Raw genomic sequence first — 16,636 nt, 5'->3', positions numbered from 1 at the left:
TACAATCAATAATGGTCAGAAGACATGAATAGACATTTTTCTAATATAGACATACAGATGGCTAAAACGCTCATGAAAAGTTGCTCAACATCACTAGTTATTAGAGAAGTTCAATTCAAAACAATGAGATGTCAACCTCACACTTGTCAAAATAATCATCATCAAAATGTCTACAAATAACAAATTTTAGAGAGCATGCGGAGAAAAGCAAACCCTTGTACACTATTGGTAGGATTGAAAATTATTGCAGGCACTATGGGAAATAGGATGAAAGTGCCTCAAAAAACTAAAAATAGGACTACCATATGATCCATCAATAATTCTCCTGGATACACATCTAGGAAAAAATAAAAACACTAATTCAAAAAGTTGCATAAACCTCAATATTCATAGCAGCACTATTGAAAATGGCCAAGATATAAAAGCAATCCAAATGCCCATGAACTGACAAATGGACAAAGAAGATACGGCATGTACGTCCAGTGGAATATTACACAGCCACAGAAAGAGGAGCATTCTCCCATTTGCAGAAGTGTGGATGGGCCTCGAGGATCTTATTCTTAATGAAGTAAGTCAGAGAAAGACAAAAACAGTGTTACATCACTTATATGTGGAATCTAAAAATAATACAAATGTATATGCAAAGAGAAACAGACTCACATATAGATAAACAAACTAGTGGTGACCAATGGGGGCAGGTGAGTGGGGAAGGGTAAGTTAGGGGTATAGGATTAAGAGGTACAAACTACTATCTATAAAATGTTAATAGATAAGCAACAAAGAAATACTGTTTAGAACAGGGAATTATAGCCATTATCTTATAATAACTTTTAATCAAGTTATAACCTATAAAAATTACTGGATCACTATACTGTACATATGAAACTAATATTGTAAATAAACTATAATTTTTTAAGAAATAAATAAAATAATAATTGGGTAGAGGAGTCCAATAAACATTTTGCCAAAAAAAAAAAAAATACATATGGCTAAAAGGACCATGGAAACATGCTCAACATCAATAATCATCAGAGAAATGTAAATCAAAAAACGACAAAGATATCACCTTACAGTTGTTAGAATGGCTATCATCAAAATGACGGCACTTAAAAAGGCTTGCCTAGGATGTAGAGACAAGAGAACTCACCTGTGCTGTTGCTAAGAATGTAATTCAGTGCAGCCACTATTGAAAACATTACAGAGGGTTCTGAAAACATAAAAAAATAAAAACATATGACTTAGAAATTCCAGTTTGGTTATTTATCCAAAGAGATATATGCACACCCCTTATGTTCATTGCAACATAACTTACAATACCCAAAATATGGTAAGAAGCTAAATGTTCACAATAGATAAATGGATAAAAACTGATTTTATATATATATACACACACACACACATATATATATACAAAAATACATATGAAAATACACATAAAACACATTATACATACATATATATACACATATATAGATACACACATAAATACATATATATACACCATACAAAATAAAAACAAAAACAGTCTTACAGACACAGTGAACAAATTGGTGATTGCAAGAGGGGAGGTGAGTGGGTACTGAACAAGATAGTTGAAGGGACATAAGAATTACAAAATTCTAGTTATAAAATAAAAATTGACAAGAATTTAATATAAAGAATATGGTTCATGATACTGAAATAACTGTGGATGGGAACAAATGGTTACTAGACTTACAGTGATCATTTTGTAATATGTGTGTGTGTGCTAAGTCGCTTCATTTGTGCCTGACTCTTTGAGATCCTGTGGACCATAGCCCACCAGGCTCCTCTGTCTATGGGATTCTCCAGGTGAAAATACTGGAATGGATTGCCATTTGCTCCTCCAGGGGATCTTCCTGAATGCTGAATGATTATGTTGTACATCTGAAACTAACGTAATACTATATGTCAACTATTCTTCAATTTTTAAAAAAGGAAAAGAATGCATGCCCTGACAGCATTTCACCTGAGCCATTTCTTAGGGGTGTGTTTCTAATGAACAGCCTTGAGAAATGAGGTAATGTCTCTCCCTTTAACAGGAAGCTTGCTAACCTCTCATTTTAAAGGTAGTGGGGTCCTCAAATCCAGTGTTCCTCCACATAACATAACTGAGTACATGCATAGCATCCAACTGGACCCTCTGTGTCATCCCAGTGGGAACGAATGGGAAGGGACTATCAATACAATACTATGCTCATGTTTGTTGTGCTATAAGTAATAAAAATCTTTTATCTCTGGAAAAAAAAAAAAAAACCCGAATTAAAGAACCTAATTTCACAATTAAAGGAACTAGAAAAAGAACAGACTTAGCCCAATGTTTGCAGGATGGAATAAATAACAAGGATTAGAGCAGTTATAAAAGTAATAGAAGGACCTGCACTAAAGCACAGGGAACTCTACTCAATATTCTGTAATGATCTATATGGGAAAACAATCTGAAAAATAGTGGATATATGTATAACAGATTCACTTTACTGTATACATGAAACTAACAACATTATAAATCAACTATACTCCAATAAAAGTAAAGTAATAAAGGTTATAAAAATAGTAGAAAGAGAAATAATATTGAGGAGTTTGGCTTGGAAAAAAACATAATCAACAAACTGTTAACTAGTATAACTAAGAAAGAGAGAACGTGTATATATATACATATATGTATGTGTGCGTATATATACACATACACACACACATATAAAGGCATTACAATGATACAAATTACAAAATACAGGAAATCAGAGATTATTAATAATCAGATGCAAACAAGTTGGATTATTTAGGAAAAAACAAACTCCTAGAGACATACGAACTACCAAAGCTAAATAGTTAAGAAACAGAATACCTGAACAGACCAGCAGCGAGTAGAGAGAATGAAACAGTATTGAAAAATCTCTTAATAAATAACATTTCAATAAATAAAATTCAAATGGTTTTACTGGTGAATTATAACAAATGTTTAAAGAGAAATTAAAGCCAAGAATTCCAAAAAGAGGAGCGAACACTTTCAAACCACATTCTGAGACATTCATTACCCCAATATCAAAATCAGACGAGGGTACTGTGAGAAAAGTACAGATCAGTATCCCTAAAAAACATAGATGACACACACTCAAAATACTGGCAAACCAAACTCAACAGCACGTTAAAGAGATCATTCACCATGATCAAGTGGGATTTATGCCTGGATGCAAGGATGGCTCAACATATGCAAATCAATAAATGTGACACATTACATTGAGAATAAAGCGAAAACATTATCTACTAATCATTAATCTACTAGTAGTAGTAATGATCTACTAATCATTACTAATAGAGACAGAAAAATCTGACAAAATTTGACATCTTTCAACTTCCTTTCATGATAAAGACTCAAGAAAGTTATAGAAGGAATATACCTCAACACATTAAAAGTCATATGACAAGCCCAAAGCTAACAGTATATTGAATTATGAATCCACAAAACATTTCTTCTGAGGTTTGGACCAAGACAAGCTTACCTATTCTTGCCTCTTTGATGCAACAGAGTACTGGAACTCCTAACCAGAGCAAGTAAACAAGAAAACTAAATCCAAATCATAAAGATAAAGCTAGATTTTCTCTGCAGATGACATTTTTCTATAACAAAACCCTAAAATATCACCTCTCAAACACTATTCAACCTAATAAATAGAGTAAGCTGCAGGATACAAAACCAGCATATAAAAATCATTTGTAATTGTACACTCTAACACAGAAATTATCAGAAAAGGTTTAAAAAGTCCTATTTACAATAGCACCAAGAAGAAAATACAGTTAACAAGAATATGAAAGACTGAACCTAAGATTTGATACCATAAAAGTTTTAAAAGCAAATGTAAGAAACTCCTCCACATTGGTTTTGATGATTATTTTTCTGGATACAAGACTAAAAGCACAAAAGCAAAAATTAACCAAAATTAAATCAAACTTAAGCTTTTCTACAACAAAATGAAAAGTCAACATACCAAATGGGGAAAAAATGCAAACATACAATCAATAAAGGGTATACAATCAAAATACATTTTTTAAAAACTCATAAAATGCCACAAGAAACCAAAAAATCCAATATGGATAGGTAAGTGAGTGAGTGAGTGAGCGAGTGAGTGAGAGTCGCTTAGTCGTGTCCAACTCTTTGCGATCCCAAGGACTGTAGCCCACCAGGCTTCTCTGTCCATGGAATTCTCCAGGCAAGAATACTGGAGTGGGCTACCATGCTCTTCTCCAATGGAGAGATAAAGGAAATAGATTTTTTTCCCCAAAAAAAACATACAGGTGTCCAATAGGCATATGAAAATGTACTCATGACTCATCATCAGTGTGATCCAAATCAAAACCACAGTCAGATACTATCTCACACCTCTTAGAATGCTGCTGCTGCTGCTAAGTCACTTTCAGTCATGTCCGACTCTGTGCGACCCCATAGATGGCAGCCCACCAGGCTCCCCGCTCAGCGACGCCATGGACTGCAGCCTTCCAGGCTTCTCCATCCATGGGATTTTCCAGGCAAGAGTACTGGAGTGGGGTGCCATTGCCTTCTCTGGCCTCTTAGAATGGCTATCATCAAAAAGAGGATATTTTCAACTTACTGTCTTCTTGAGGATGTAGATGAAAGGGAATATGTGAACTGTTAGTGGGGATACAATTTTTGCAGCCGCTATGGAAAACAATATTCAAAAAGTAAAAATAGATCCATTGTATGATTCATCAATTCCACTTCTGAGTATTTATCCAAAGAAAATAAAAGCACTAACTTGAAAAGATATATGCACCCCTATATTTACTGCAGCATTATCCACAATAACCAAGATATGGATGCAACCTAAGTTCTTTTCAACAAATAAATGGATAATACAGATATGACATCTGCATCTATATTGATATATACCCCCTTCAAGGATCACTGCCTTGTCATGGCAAAGTGGCTTGTGTAACTCAATGAAGCTATGAACAATGCCATGCAAGGCTACCCAAGACAGACAGATCATAGCAGAGAGTTCTGACAAAATGTGATCCACTGGAGGAGGGAATGGCAAACCACCCCAGTATACTTGCCATGAGAACCTCATGAACTTCATAAAAGGCCAAAAAGATATGACACCAAAAGATGAGTCCCCCAGGTCTGAAGGTATTCAATATGTTACTTGGGAAGAGCAGAGGAGAATTACCAATAGACCCAGAATGAATGAAGCAGCTAGGCCAAAGCAGATACAATGCTCAGTTATGGATGTGTCTGGTAATGAAAGTAAAATCCAATGCTGCAAAGAACAGTATTGTATATGAACCTGGAATGTTAGGTCCATGAATCAAGGAAAATTGGATGTGATCAAGCAGGAGATGGTAAGAATAAACACTGACATCTTAGGAATCAATGGACGGAAACGGGCAAATTTAATTCAGAAAACCATTATATCTACTACTGTGGGCAAGAATCCCATAGAGGAAATGGAGTGGGCCTCATAATCAACAACAGTCCAAAATATAGTACTTGGGTACAACCTCAAAAATGACAGAATGATCTCAGTTCGTCTCCAAGAAAGGACATTTAAGATCACAGAATCCAAGTGTATGCCCCTACCACCAATGCTGAAGAAGGTGAAGTTGATCAGTTCTCTGAAGACATAGAAGATCTCCTAGAACACCTAAAAAAGGTGTTCTATTCAATATCAGGGATTTACATTTTATAAATACACTTGGGGAGACATGCACACAATTATATAAAATAAATTAGAGCTATTGGTTCTGAATCTTTGATGTCTTTGAAAGTGTTTATCAATTGAGTTGAGTGACTTCACTTTCACTTTTCACTTTTTTGCATTGGAGAAGGAAATGGCAACCCACTCCAGTGTTCTTGCCTGGAGAATCCCAAGGACGTGGGATCCTGGTGGGCTGCCATCTATGGGGTCGCACAGAGTTGGACACGACTGCAGTGACTTAGCAGCAGCAGCAGCAGCATATTTCAGAAACTTAACTAATCATACATTAATAATATGATTCTTGTAAACTTTTTTTTGAAAATACAAAGAAATGATAAAGGAGAGTATGTCCATTGCATGAAGTCTGGAGTATGATGGAAACTTACAAGAGCAAGCCTTAACTCTTTACAATCTCCATTTGAAAAGCTAGTATCTTTAATAAACAAAGGTGACCATGTTCATTTTCCAAAGCAACTACAAGCAAAGGAAAACTAAGATTGGAGTTTCCAGATTTACCATAATGGTTTATGCACACTTCTCAGCTAATCACACCAAACTCTTACTAAAGATAAACTATACAAGCTTCATAGCAGAGGAATCTTGCAGAAAGCACCAGAACCAGTAAACCTCAGGTGTAATGGGACAAATGATAATCACAGGACTGAAAGACTCAAGACACATAATCACTGATGTAGTAGTATTCTGGGTTGAAATACATAAGAAAATCATAATCTGAAACTACCATGGAAAAAATGTCATTTAATGCAAATTTCAGTCCACATATACTTCCCATATTCTCTGACTTGAATACTGTATTTAAATAGTCTTTCTTATCAATATACAGATCGAATTCCCCAGAACTTTGATTTAAATGGACCACTAATGCCATCCCAATTAAAACTGTGTTTTCTTAACCCTGTTGTGATAAGTTGATGTTACATTCAGGTGTAGAGTAATCATTCCACTTTCCCCTTCACTAGCATCTCAACATCTAAAATTATCGCATAGGGAATTTTGGATATTAATGCCTTCTCATGTTGCCCTTTCACAAAAGGGATAATTTTAATAACTGAAGGTCATTAATTCATGCTGAGAGTCTTCCATGCTTTGTGGGGAGCCTGGATGCAGACAATGAGCAAAGACTCTGGAACACAGGGCAGAAGTAAAGAGCTGACTTTGACTATCTACGAAGAAAAAAAAAAAGAAGTGGAAAACAGCCTCACTAGACAGGAACATCAGAAGTAGAAAATGAAAGGCTTACAGGTTCTCAATCCATGACATTTCAGGAGGAAAAGCAGACAGAGCCTCTGACCCAGGACAGGACATTTACCTGAGAAGCTGCCGTTTTCTCCTCTTCTTTCCGCTCTGCGTTGTTTTCTCATCGATGTCATGCTGAGAACCACATTAGTATCTTGAGAATGACTTCAGTGGCGTCCGCACAGCTCCTGCATCTGTTCCTACCGCACCCACAGGCAAAAGAACCCAGAAACGCCAACCTTTTGAAAAAGATTCAGGAACAATGAGCTCCTGCATGGAGCTCATTTCTGGAGGTTTTTTCTCACAGAAAAAACTGTGAGGTTTTTTTTTCCTGTCTGCACGTGCTCTCCCCTCACACAGATTCCCCCAGACTCTGCTACAGCGTAGAGTAAGGGGGCTACACCGCCCTGCCCGTCTCATCCCATGTAGAGCAGCCACCAATGCTTCCCCAAACGGAAAAGGATTGTAGACTGGAAGCAACGCTCACCCATGTACCCCATAGCCCTTGTGCTTAAACTGAGCCTAACTTAGAATCACCTGGTGTTGAAACAATGCAGATGTTCCCACCATGATCAATACACACTGGGAAGGGCACAGGTATTATTACTAAACCCTCATCATGGAATACTAATGGGAAACTGCGTGGGAACCACACAGCAAACATTTCTTCCAAAGTTTTAAAGTGCACACAAATTTGGGGGGAATGAGGGCCCCAGTCTAACTATGATTCTCCTGTGGAGTTCATGAAATGGCATATTTAACAAGTTTTTTGTTTGTGCTGATGTGACTCCCTCAGACCCGTATTCAGTAGCACTGGGCTAGAGCTATCAGGCATAGCACACCTGAGACCACTGAGTAGCATGAAGTTTCGGGCTAAGAACTTCCAGAAGTGCAGGTTCCCTGAGCCTGATTCCTAGGGGCTGAGCCCCTCCTGGAATAAGTGTGGCCTTGCTGGTGCCTGGAAGGGATGCTCCCAGGTTGGTGGAAATCACATGATGGGTTTAGGGTATGTGAGGGGTTGCCTGTACAAATCTATTCAAAGGCACTCTTAGTCCTTACATCCTTTAGCCCCCTGTCCTCTCAGGGCCCACTTGACCCAAAGGACTACTGGGGAGTGAGGCATGACTACCTGTCCTCAGGTGAGCTGAGATTCCATAACCCCAAAGATCCAGAGCATGAGTTGTTTGCATCACAGATTTATTTGAAAATAAACCAAAGGCATTAATGGGGAATTAACATTTTGTGCTGGGAATAGTCAGAAGTCTTTGAAAATGATGCCATGAATGAATATTTGATGATTCACAAAGGAAATTGTGATCTATGTTAATAAAGCACATTACAACTGAACCAACAGGTCAGAACTTTTTGTTTATTGTGTGTCTATGTGTTTGTGTTATAAATTGTGGTGCCACAGTTTGTTCTCCCCACCCCACTTAAGTATTTATACTTCCTCACATCTTTAAAGTGTATTCATTAAGGTAAAAATTAGAGAAAAGCATATCCACTTTTTCAAATATTCTTTGAGAATCTAGTATCTTTTATATTTTTATTTCAATTTTTAATGCAATTTTAAAGGTTACTTTCCATTTACAATTATCATAAAATACTGGCTATATTCCTCATGTTGTACAATATATCCTTGAGCCTATATGACACCCAGTGGTTTGTGCCTCCCACTCCCCAGCCCCTGTCTTGCCTCTCCCACCTCCCCACTGGTAACCACTAATGTGTTCCCTGTGTCTGTCAGTTTGTTTCTTTTTTGTTATATTCACTCATTTATTATATTTTTTAGAGTCCACATATAAGTGATATCATACGGTATTTGCCTTTCGATGTATGACATTTCATTTTGCATAATGCCTTCCAAATATATCCATGTTGGTGCAAATGGCAAATTTGCAAATGGTAGTATATATGCATTGTATATATGTACTACATCTTCCTTATCCGTTTATCGGTAATGGACATTTAGGTTGCTCCTGTAGTTTGACAACTTTAAACAATGTTGCTATGAACATTAGGGTGCATGTATCTTTTTGAATCTTTTAGTATATTCCAATAAGTGCTTCATGCTCCACATACTAGAGTATTTAAAATTTTAAGTGATTTTTAAAAACAGCCTTTTTTTTTTTTTTTTTGCTGAGAAGCTTGTGGGATTTTAGTTCCCCACAACCAGGGATTGAACCCAGGTCATGGCAGTGAAAGCACCGAATCCTAACCACTGGACTGCCAGGGAACTCCCAGACAGATTAAACTTTAAAATAAGGACTGTTAAAAGAGAAAAAGAAGGGCAATACACCATGATCAAGGGATTAATCTAAGAAGAACTAACAAACCTAAGTATTTATGCACCCAACAAGGAGCGCCTAAATACATAAAGCAAATATAACTGACTTAAAGGGAGACATTGACAGTAACAGTAAAAGCAAGGAAATTTAAAACCCCACTTAAGACAATGGACAGGTCATCCAGACAGAAAACCAATAAGGAAACACTGACCTTAAATGACACATTAAACCAGACGGATACATATATAAATATATATATACACATACATAGCACATCCATCCAAAAGTAACAGAATACACTTCCTTTTCAGGGGCATATGGAACTTTCTCCAGAATAGGTCACATGCAGGGCCTCAAAATGACAATCAGCGAATTTAAAATTGAAATTACATAAAGCATTTTTTTTCCAAACACAATGCTATGAAATGCACAATGCAAGAAAATAACTGCAAAAAACACAAAAGCGTGGAAGTTAAAAAATATGCTACTAAACAGCCAATGGATCACTGAAGAAATCAAAGAGGAAATTAAAAAAAAAAAAAAAAACCTAGAAACAAATGAAAACAAAAAAAACAGTCCAAATCTATGGGACACAGCAAAAGCGATTCTAAAAGCAAAGTTTACAGTAATATCTTCCCGACCCAGGGATTGAAACCGCACTGCCTGCATCTCCTGCATTACATGCAGATTCTTTATCCACTGAGCCACCTGGGAAGCCCAGGCTCATAGAAAACAAGAAATATTTTAAATGTACAACCAAAGCTTACACCCAAAGGAATGAGAAGTCATTGGAATGAGAGGAGGAAAAAAGGACAAACAGAATGAGGATATGAATGATCAAAGGTTTGGAAGCAATAGAAGGAGAGGAGGGCTGGGTTGAGAGGTCTGGAATCCAGGGGCTAGAGGGCCCATGGGGATGGACATCTAAAATGCACAGGATGGAAGTGAGAAGTGGGAGAGCAATAAAGTCTAGAAGGGGAAGGATTAGTTCTGGAGATATCCAGAGGTCACAGGGGCAGGGATATTGAGGTCACAAAGAGCAATAGAGAAGGATGGAGTACAGGGATGGAGGAGGGGTGACTCGAGATGCAGCGGGTGGACTGAGGGTCACTAATTTTTCCTCCTACTCACTAACTCCATGACTTGCATTCAAATCATAAGCTAATTGTCAATAGTTCCTGATTTGAGACCTTGAGGTAATAAACTCACTTACATAAAATACTTGTGATGACCCCTTCAACTGAACACACAGTAAAGGTTTAGAGAAACAAACGAATAAACAATGACACAATCATTCTTCTCTCCTTCAGGGCCACTGGGTGCAAGGTGTGATCGTGGAAACGACCGGACTGAAATGGATTCTGCCTCGCACCTGAATAGTCCTAAAGTAGATTCTCCCAGGGAAGCTGCAAATAAGAACCTATGCCTCATGACACCCTGATCTCTGACCTTGTAAGACCCTAACCAGAAAGCCCAGCCAAGGCCACTGGCTTTCTAACTTATGAACTGTAGAATGTTTTTTAAACTGCTAAATGTGAGGTCATACATTATGGCAGTGGCAAAAAAAAAAAAAAAAAACTATGAAGTGTAAGAACAAATTTAATTATAAAATATGAGATTATAAAATATTTAAACAATAAATCCAAGTAAAGGGAATTCCTTGCTGGTTAAATGGTTAGGACTCTGCCGTCTTAATGCCAAGAGCCTAAGTTTGATTCCTGATCAGGTAACTAAGATCCAGCAAGCTGCATGAGCAAAAGAGAAAGTATAATATCTCACCTAAAGTGTTTCCAATGTTGAAGTAATTAAACAAGGAGACCATTAGGCTGAGGTGACTCTCATTCTTAAGCAAACAAAACTTAATGTAGAGTCAAGGCACTTTAAATCTGAGAAGATAAATTAAAAATAACCAATCACACACAGCCAACTAGGTTTTCCAAGACCAAAGTGACTGGTTAAGATACAGTCAAATATTATCCTTGCTTTGATTTGGTGTCTTCTCTACAAAAACCTTTCCCTGGTTCCTGCAGATAAAGTGCTCCTAACCATCTTTGCTTTGAGACTATTAGGAAGGAATACAGATAGGCTCAAATTAGCTCTTTAAAATTTGAATATGCATAAATTAATATTTTAACACACAGTGCCATATTTCATTTTGAACACTCTCTTCATCTAGTCCCTCAAAACCCCATTCAGCTGCAGCCTCTCCCCACATCTCCCTGCCCCTGTTCACTCATGCCAACAATACACCAGCATAGCTATACCCTCAGTTGACCAGACATCACCCTTGATGGTAACACCATACTGCCCACACTATCAGAGTCTCCCACCACATGCTGAGCAATGCACAGGGAAATTCTGGAACACACCAGCCCCTCCCAGGGCCCAAACATCCAGTCATATTCTCCTCCCTTCACCATGCTGGCACTCAAGATCACCAGTCTTGAATCCCATTTTAATGAAGCCCACACACCTGAATTCACAGTTTAAGCAAGTTGGTACCGCAATCTGTAGCACAGACCAGTTTTCCTTCTCACCTGTGTTGTTATTCCAAGGGGGTTTGACAATTTCTCCATTTTTTGCCTTTTCTTTAGCCCAGAGCTTCACACAGGCACACACAAGGATTGCGGGTGAAACTCATGAGGACTTGAATCTAGTACCACTAACAATGCATACGATGCATACCACTAACAATGCATATGAACCTAACAGAAGCAGAGGATATTAAGAAGAGGTGGCAAGAATACACAGAAGAACTATACAAAAAAGATCTTCATGACCCAGATAATCATGATGGTGTGATCACCAACCTAGAGCCAGATATCCTGGAATATGAAGTCAAGTGGGCCTTAGGAAGCATCCCTACGAACAAAGCTAGTGGAGGTGATGGAATTCCAGCTGAGCTATTTCAAATCCTAAAGATGATGCTGTGAAAGTGCTGCACTCAATATGCCAGCAAATTTGGAAAACTCAGCAGTGGCCACAGGACTGGAAAAGGTCAGTTTTCATTCCAATCCCAAAGAAAGGCAATGCCAAAGAATGCTCAAACTACCACACTATTGCACTCATCTCACACATTAGTAAGGTAATGCTCAAAATTTCCAAACCAGGCTTCAGTAATACGTGAAGCATGAATTTCCAGATGTTCAAGCTGAATTTCAAAAAGGCAGAGGAACAAGAGATCAAATTGCCAACATCCTCTGGATCATCGAAAAAGCAAGAGTATTCCAGAAAAACATCTATTTCTGCTTTATTAACTATGCCAAAGCCTTTGTGTGGATCACAATAAACTGTGGAAAATTCTGAAAGATATGGGAATACCAGACCACCTGGCCTGCCTCTTGAGAAACCTCTATGCAGGTCAGGAAGCAACAGTTAGAACTGGACATGGAACAACAGACTGGTTCCAAATAGGAAAAGGAGTACGTCAAGGCTGTATATTGTCACCCTGCTTATTTAACTTATGTGCAGAGTACATCATGAGAAACGCTGGGCTGGAAGAAGCACAAGCTGGAATCAAGATTGCTGGGAGAAATATCAATAACTTCAGATATGCAGATGACACCACCCTTATGGTAGAAAGTGAAGAAGAACTAAAGAGCCTCTTGATGAAAGTGAAAGAGGAGAGTGAAAAAGTTGGCTTAATGCTTAACATTCAGAAAACTAAGATCATTGCATCCGGTCCCATCACTTCGTGGCAAATAGATGGGGAAACAGTGGAAACAGTAGCTGACTTTATTTTTGGGGGGCTCCAAAATCACTGCAGATGGTGACTGCAGCCATGAAATTAAAAGACGCTTACTCCTTGGAAGGAAAGTTGTGACCAACCTAGACAGCATATTCAAAAGCAGAGACATTACTTTGCCAACAAAGGTCCGTCTAGTCAAGGCTATGGTTTTTCCAGTCATGAATGGATGTGAGAGTTGGACTGTGAAGAAAGCTGAGCACCGAAGAATGGATGCTTTTGAACTGTGGTGTTGGAGAAGACTCTTGAGAGTCCCTTGGACTGCAAGGAGATCCAACCAGTCCATCCTAAAGGAGATCAGTCCTGGATGTTCATTGGAAGGACTGATGTTGAAGCTGAAACTCCAATACTTTGGCCACTTGATGCAAAGATCTGACTCATTTGAAAAGATCCTGATGCTGGGAAAGATTGAGGGCAGGAGGAGAAGGGGATGACAGGATGAGATGGTTGGATGGCATGACTGACTCAATGGGCATGGCTTTGGGTGAACTCCAGGAGTTGGTGATGGACAGGAAGCCCTGGCGTGCTGCAGTTCACAGGGTCGCAAAGAGTCAGACACGACTGAGCAACTGAACTGAACAATGCATACAAGCCAAGAACAGACTGGAATCAGGGACTAGCCATCCAGAATCACCCTGAATAATATAAATGCATAAGGCACTGGTCAATCCCATCTCTAGTGCAGTCCATCAGATGCCACAGATTCCTGTTTCATACTTCAGGATTAAGATTGCAGGCACAGCTCTGCTGCTCTAGAATTTCCACCCAGAATATAGTCCCTCTTCCAAAATCAGACTTGCAGAGTCTAATTGGGAATGTCAATTCAGATTATTTTTTAAATGACCACTTACACAAACAAAAAAAGAAGTCTTACCATGGCTCTGCTCCCATTTCTCAGTCATTGTTCTCAGAGTAGCTCAGAGACCAGAGTTCCTGCAAACGCTGCCACTGTTGTGAATGGATCTGGCATTCACAATTTCTGATGCTCTGACTCAGGAAAAGGAGAGCAAAGGATATGAAGTTTGTGGGTGGATTTTATCTTTACCATCAGTGATAAGCAAAGAGAAGAGACAAAGATAATCTCTATTCCCAAGAAGGTAAGCCAGACATCTAAATCCCCCTGGGAAAGATAAACATAAAAACACCCAATTCCCAATATAGAATACCCAGCAGATTAAGACAATCAACTCTGAGGATCTTAGTACAGTGTCCTGCATGCAGTGATCCTCACCTACCTGTGAGCATGCAGTAGAGCCTCAAGAAACATTCCTTTCATGAATGATCAAATGTTTCCCCATAATGGTCTTGCTCAGGCCTGCTTTCTCTAGTCCCCACTCAATTCAAAAGTGAAGAGCCAAGAATGTCATCTTTTCAGAAGTTGTTAGTGATCTTCACTGGGAACAAGCAGTATTTGTGTTCAGATAGGGTGGTTGTGTGTAAAGCACTCAGACACTGTTCTTGATTTCCCTAAATTAATGCTGCAGAAAATGAGGTCTGGGGGAAGCAACTTCAGTGGCTGCTCCAAGTGTAAATTAAAGACCTTCATTCCAGACTTGAAGAGTCTTAACACCTGAGTGTGAGACCCCCTATCAGTTTTTAATGGGATTCATAAGTGATTTGTACAGACATGAAATTCTGGTGAGCAAGGTTCACCAAAGTCATTTTCAGCCTTGACTCCCCATTGGGAACATTTGTGTATTTTTTAGAACTACCATACCCTGTGTCCCTCCCCTACATACTCTGTCAGTTAGTCTTTGGCAGGGCCCAGGATCAATGATATCTTAACAAAGTGGCCCAGGGTATCCTATTGTGAGGCCAGGATTCCCAGGCTTCCCAGGTTCATTTCTGGACCTAATACAGGGTCTCTTCCATAGGGAAGCGTGCTTTACATAGACTTGAATGGGGGACAGTCTGTCTCATGTTCTAGTGTTGTAATAGAATGTAAGTGCCTCTAGGAGACAAATGCCTGCAAAGATAAGGGAGGAGAAACCTAACAGAAAGTTCATAAAAGAACTTTGTATATACACGGAGTTTTTCACGCCCCCAAAAGCAATAGAAAAAGAGTCAGAAGATGCAGGCCCACATGAGCCATGGGGAAGCCTTTGGCTCTCATTCTGATTGCCATAGATGATCACTGGAGCAAAAGGAAAATTCCCCTTAGATAACTTAGGAGCGTGATATGAGTGGAGCAGGAAATGTGCCTCTGTGGACAGCAACAGACATAACTCTAGGCTTCTTAATTTAATTTCCACTGAATCAGAACTTCCATAACATTTTATATCCTAGCCCTCCTTCACCTTTAGACATCACCCCTGTGCTATCTGCTTTATTCATTCCCAACTATCTTGGTGAATGACTGTTGTCTCCCTTTCTTCACCTCCAAGGGCTCTTTCCTTTGCCTAAAAAAAAGTGACCGGGTTCAGCTTAGGAAGAGCAAAATCTGCTTATTAAAAACAAAAAGGAACATGTTACTTATCCTAGGGATTCAACACTAGCTTTTCAGTTGAGGAATCTGGCAGAACTCTTGAATCAGGTGAACAAAATTAACATTAGCTGTAATGGGACAGATTGATATCTGCTGACCAATGTGCACATCATTATTGCTGGGATAGTTCTGCAAAAAAAAAAAAAAAAAAAGCCAACCAAAAAATATTCATCTAATCATGAGAACAGGGTTAAACATATTTAAACCACATGTAACTATCATGTCCTCTTGTGTATTTTAAACAGGAAGTCTTTCCTTGATGCGATTGGGAGCTCTCTTTCTTTTTCAGAACATTGGGTTATTCTATCCATATAGCAATCAGCTCTCAGAGAAGGCAATGGCACCCCACTCCAGTACTCTTGCCTGGAAAATCCCATGGACGGAGGAGCCTGGTGGGCTGCCGTCTATGGGGTCTCACAGAGTCGGACACAACTGAAGCAACTTAGCAGCAGCAGCAGCAATCAGCTCTATTGGTTCATTTTCATTATCCTTGTCTATGTAGACTGATACTGCACCCAGACAGGACCTAAATATTATATATTCTCCTTCTTCACTGCTATCCCAGGACCCAACCTCACATTCAATGGGAATCTTGTGTTATCAACATATCCCAAAATCAATAAGACAAAAAGGGAACATTTTCAACATTTGCACATCAGTAATTCATGGTGGGAATTCTTTATACTGTAAAGCAGTGGTCCTCAACCTTTTTGGTACAAGGGACTAGTTTCATGGGAAAATTTTTCCATGGACCAAGTCAAAGAGGAATGGTTTGGGGATAATTCAAGCATATTACATTTACTTTGCACTTTTCTATTATTATTACATCAGCCCCACCTCAGATCATCAGGTATTAGATCCTGGAGCTTGGGGACCCCTGCTGAAAAGGAAGCCTGGATGGAGAAATTGGAGAGGAAGCAATGGGATATAAAAGAGGAATATCCTAAAGATCTAACTTTGGCTACCATTAGGAGAAAAGCAAAAGCATTAAAAACAAATGTGTTAGGGAGACCCACCAGAGGTATAGAAGTAAAAGTGAGTAAGTTCTAAATACATGGGATTTCAGTAAGAACAAAGGACACAGCTGCTGATCCAGATCACAAATTTTACCTGAGAACCTGCCATTTCT

The 16,636-nt window shown here is 38.8% G+C and overlaps 1 long non-coding RNA gene across 6 annotated transcripts; it reads right to left on the bottom strand.

The window, feature by feature from the left end:
- Positions 1-9: 9 nt before the first annotated feature.
- Positions 10-16,636, bottom strand: LOC123334468. Of its 6 annotated transcripts, none has more exons than XR_006552348.2 (5): positions 16,618-16,632; positions 13,897-14,009; positions 7,063-7,228; positions 1,148-1,207; positions 10-559 (listed from the first exon to the last, which is right to left on the bottom strand). It is a non-coding gene; the product is annotated as an uncharacterized LOC123334468 (long non-coding RNA). The 6 variants fall into 6 exon arrangements; XR_006552347.2 differs by lacking the exon at positions 16,618-16,632 and adding an exon at positions 14,258-15,531 and having other exon boundaries at positions 13,897-14,013; XR_006552346.2 differs by lacking the exon at positions 16,618-16,632 and adding an exon at positions 14,258-15,529.

The sequence above is a fragment of the Bubalus bubalis genome, chromosome 7, assembly GCF_019923935.1.
Source record: "Bubalus bubalis isolate 160015118507 breed Murrah chromosome 7, NDDB_SH_1, whole genome shotgun sequence".
Classification (NCBI taxonomy): domain Eukaryota; kingdom Metazoa; phylum Chordata; class Mammalia; order Artiodactyla; family Bovidae; genus Bubalus; species Bubalus bubalis.
This window is presented reverse-complemented; position numbering and strand designations above follow the sequence as displayed.